Source organism: Xyrauchen texanus, chromosome 22, assembly GCF_025860055.1.
Source record: "Xyrauchen texanus isolate HMW12.3.18 chromosome 22, RBS_HiC_50CHRs, whole genome shotgun sequence".
NCBI classification, from domain to species: domain Eukaryota; kingdom Metazoa; phylum Chordata; class Actinopteri; order Cypriniformes; family Catostomidae; genus Xyrauchen; species Xyrauchen texanus.
In genome coordinates this window covers 17782088-17787332 of record NC_068297.1, presented here as the reverse complement: position 1 = coordinate 17787332, position 5245 = coordinate 17782088, and positions in this window count along the sequence as shown.

Below are 5245 nucleotides of genomic sequence, written 5' to 3'. Positions count from 1 at the left end.
TGTAACACTCACTTTTTCAAAAGTACACAAATGCTGTAGATTAAGCTTAACTTGTGCAAACCCTGGATTATTCCTTTAATGCATTCATGGTTTTGCTATATGTGCATCAGCTTTAAATGTGCCTTGCACTTCATGGAGTTCTGATGAGTTGCTGAACCCTTGGTCAGACCTAAATTAAAAATCCTCTGCAAGATAATAGGCTTGCTCAAGGGTCAAGAGGGAGCCATAAGGATAAAATTACCTTATTGGCACTGTGTGAATGCAGAGTAAATGAGTGAATGAAGGACTGTGGTCTTGTTTTGACTTTAGAGCGCAGTCTGTGTGTGTAGAAAGAGTTTAAAGTAATAGTTCAACCAAGAATATTTTTTGACATTATTTGTTACCCTTATGTTGTTCCAAACATGTATAACTTTCTTTGTTTCACGAAACACAGAAGATGATGTTAGGCAGAATGCTAAACACTGACTTAAAGCCTTAGACCACTTTTATTTTCATTGTATTGAAAACAACATCCTTCAAAACTTCTCTCATGCTCCACAGAAGAATTAGTCATATGGGTTTGGGACAACAAGCTCACTTTTAATTTCAGGGGCAACTGACTGTACAATCAGAGGCTAGGGAATGGGATGTGTGTGTGAGAGAAAGAGAGAGAGAGAGTCAAAGGGGTTAAGTGATGATAAAGTGAAATGCTGCATTAATGTTTCACACACACACGACACTGAAAGATTCACAGGCTTGCATTACAGTAACATGAGAAACCAAACACATCCACACACTTTCAGGCGTCTCAAAGGGGGTTGACAGTTAATGCTACATACACATTTGGACAGTAATAATTGTTAAACCATGTAAAATTCACCCATATATAGTACTGAGGATATGATTACAGAATATATATATATATATATATATATATATATATATATATATATATATATATATATACCTGTACATACACACACAAAACAGTTAGTTCCGGTCTTCGAATCTGATTGGACGAGAGACGTTCCATGAGCACTGATAGTCCGACACCATCAGCACTCGGATGCTTCACTGTGTGTTCACTCTGTTCTAAACTAAAGTGTAAGAGCAGTGCAGATCTGTTAGGAGTTACTGTCTTTATTTTTGAAATTATATATGCTAGCCAGCAGGTGGTGGCAAAATATAATTTTTGTGTGTAATATCAGCCAGTTGGTGACGTAAAGCGAATCCGTTCTGCACTCTGTGATCGCTCGTATTACTAATACATTACGAAAGCTTGGAAATAGCTCTATACAGCTTTAAACGGACAACATCAGAATTAAGGCTCATCACAGCTGAGAGACACAACTGATTTATTACAGAACTCAAGGTGCTTACCTTTTATTGGAGTTTCCACATTGGATACATGCTGTTTAAAATGGCAGAGGACATCACTGGTTCTATAGTGAATGACTTTGCGTACCGGCTACCGTGAAATAGGGAGGAATACCCCCACTTGGACATTTATTTTCCACTGAGAAATCTGACCTTCAGAAAGCTGACAACATCTCTGCTTGTGTGTGGCAACAGGTGATCGCCTATGCTCACACACACACACACACACACACACACACACACACACACACACACACACACACACACACACATCCGTCTATCCTTGTTTATCCAATAATTTGTTCAAAACAGCACAAGCCGTGATACTATTTCTGAAGTGACATTTTTGAATTATTAACGGAGACTTGGACGCAAAGGCAGCAAAAGCAGATTCTGATCCGTCGCATAAGAAAGTAGTTCCATGCACAAATGCGTTTTTATGACTGTACTCGGTTTTCCTAATTTTTATAAATTGACTTGTTCAATGAACTGTTGTATAAGCAATATCACACTCGCAATCGTGCTATATGGCCCTACATCAGCACTGCTGTAATTACCAATATTCTAAGTCTTCTGGAGTCATATAAAATCTTTGTGTGAGTAAAAGACCAAAAATCAAATAGTAATTTTTTGAAAATCATCACTTTCAAATCTCATTTACCTTTGAGTAATTTCAAACATGGCACATCGGGACACATTACGGCAGATTTGATGTCAATGACATCAAATGTCCAGGTTCTGATTAGTCTCAGCATGTCCAACCTGGCACAAAATAAATGATACTTTTATGGTGCTTTTTTTTTTTTTAATTTAGAGGATTTTGACAGCCCATCCCTGTGTCACAATCAGCTCCCTATGTCGTGAATCAGTATATCGGAACACGAATTCGTGCACTGGCAAGGGTGTTCATCCACTGAACACTTGTGACTCAATCACCTGTGACACGTTAACGAGCTAGCGAATTGAAACACAGCTGTTATTAATCAGCACCATCGCTGTATAAATTACTCCATTATTCATTTTCGTTGAAGATATTCAAAGTGCTCTGTTATTATAACAGATACGTGACATAAATTAAGAAATACAAATACACAGATGTATTTTAATCCTTCTTTTAACAACTCAAATATTTGAAAGATTGTTTCACTTTCATGGTAATTATGAAAGACATTACAAACAACATCTCTTTTAAAGAGAAAATAAGGCTTGGACGACATAGTTTTACACTTGTGCTGGTCTTCTAATGACCTAAGAGACTTCAGATGACATGACAACATTTCCGGTAAGGGAACATAGTGAGCAATGATTCTCCCTGGTTTTTACAGTGCATTGTGGTTTTTTTTTAGGGAGTGAATGTTTCTGTGCACTGAAACGATTTTGCGACTCCCTGATCAGTGCTCTGACTACTGAACTAGGGAGCTGATTGAGACACCCATGTCACTAATTTTGTATTACGTAGAAAAAAACTATAATTTGGATTTGCAACAAAAATGGTGTGAGTAACAGATGACAATATTTACATTTTTGGGTGAACTATACATTTTTATAAATTGTTCTCAGATTAAAAATAATAATAATAATAATTTGGACACTGTATTAAAGTCCTGTATATGTGTTATTAAACCAAATTCTTACTGTCTCTCAGGGCTACAGAATTGTTTCTTGATCTATTCTCATCATTAACAGCTCAAATTACTCTTGCCAGGACATATTCTTGTGTTAGTGGAAGCGCATTTCTTTGTTCGGTTGCTCACTTGGGGTTTTAGTCCTGACACTTTGAAAAGCATATCAGAGACAATTTCCATTGTTATAAGCACAACAAATAAAGTTTATTAAACTTGAATTGCATTTACAATTCAGATTTTTTTTTTTTTTTTTTTACAACACAGTACAGTGAGTCCTTCCCATAAATCCATCTCTCTCTCTCCCCGGGTGTTCCTGCAATGTCCGTTTTTATCCCCACTCTCCATCTGTTCCTTCTCCTTCCACAGTTTCAGGCAAGGGATGGATGTACAGAAGGTTTCAATAGACGTATGAAGAAATGAAAGTAGTAGCTTATATCATGAATCATATCATAAACAGTGGCCCCTAAATGCATTTGGACACTTAAAGGGATAGTTCACCCAAAAATTACAATTCTCATCACTTACTCACACTCATGCCACCCCATCATTTCTTCTGCAAAACACAAATTATGATTTTTTTAGAAGAATATTTCAGCTCTATAGGTCCACACAATGCAAGTCAATGGGTGCCAAAATTGTGACTCTCCAAAAAGCACATAAAGGCAGCATAAAAGTAATCCACATGACTCCAGTGTTTTAATCCATATCTTCAGAGGGATAGGATAGGTGTGGGTGAGAAACAGATCAATATTGAAATATGTTTTTGCTTGAAATTCTTCTTCCTGCCCAGTAGCAATATTTTCTTGTTGAACTTTGTGGAGTATGTCCATATATGATGAAATACACCTGTGTTTCCTCTGCTTGGACACTTGAGATGAACTGACTTCACACATCCACAAAAAATGACCTCGGGAGCAGCTGGTTAAAAGTAATTTATAAACGTGAGGTTGTTTCTCTAGCATCATTATTTTGTTTGCAGGTGCCAACTGTTTTTATTCAGTATATTGTGTCTAATTCATTCCAGTTCACTTTGAAGTGGGACTGAAGTGTCTTAATACTTTTTTTGCATCTGTGCATTCAAGGAAAATATTTAAGAAGGAATATATTCAACAGTGTTTGCATTTTTATTAATGTGTATATGGTAGTGCTCGCCGCTCTGTGTATGTATGTATGTATGTGTGTGTGTGTGTGTGTGTGTGTGTGGGTGTGATGTGCTGATAGGACAATCATCTGCTGTAACAGTTTGCTACAGACTGGAGAACACTGTGGGAAATACATAATTTGTACCACCTTGTGTCTGCAGTCCTGAGTAGTTACAGTGGAAATGTCTGTGGATTAAAAACTGTGGAGACTGAATCAGAATCAAGGCAATGGATTATTAAAGTCACTTGAAAAGAGAAAAATTTTAATAGCGATTACACATCTAATAACATTAGCATAAGTGAACACAGCTGTTTATAACGCTTCATAACACACTCATTTTGATGCTGCAAACTGTTTATTTACTATTGCTTTTACTACGTATTGAATCAATACATAAATGAATTAACGTTCAGTTATTAGCTTTAATTTACCTTGGAGCAAATGTAGGTGTCGTTACAGATGTTACTGTATATGTTCATTTGGGAATGAGGGCTGACACAGTTTAATCCATAACATGCTCTTCTCCAGATTTATTTAAAGATTATTTTTTAAAAAGAAAGAAAAACTGTGTGTATCCTCACTGGGTAACTAATTTCATTATTACAAATGACCCAGCAGCAACGTATTTTATATTTGTGGATTATTTTGATAAAATCCCGCTCAAAAATATTCAAACAAACATTGCTTTCATAAGCTGTCATTAGAAAATAGCAAATGCATGGCAGAGTAACGGTGGCAGGGCATCGACTGCAAAAACAGGATTGGTCAGAAGCGCTTTGAAGGCGGGGCTTAGTAAAGGGTCATTTAGCAGTGCATCAAGGAAGTGGGCGGTTCCTGCTCAGCTCTTTTGCTGTGGTTTGTTTGCCGTTGCTGTACTGCAGTTTAAAGTGTTTTTGGATAGTTCCACAGACAAAACATTGCTAAAAATATCTGTCCAAGAATATTCAGTATACAAAGAACTCCAGACAACATGAGTTGTGGAAAATCGGATGTGATCTAGAAACTTTATACAGCTTTATACCATTCATGCCATTGAAGAGATGGTAAGTCTATCCCTCACAGTTTCGTTGTCCTTCCCGTTGCATGCGTGAATAAGGTCTATGGTTTCCATGTCCCTGCAC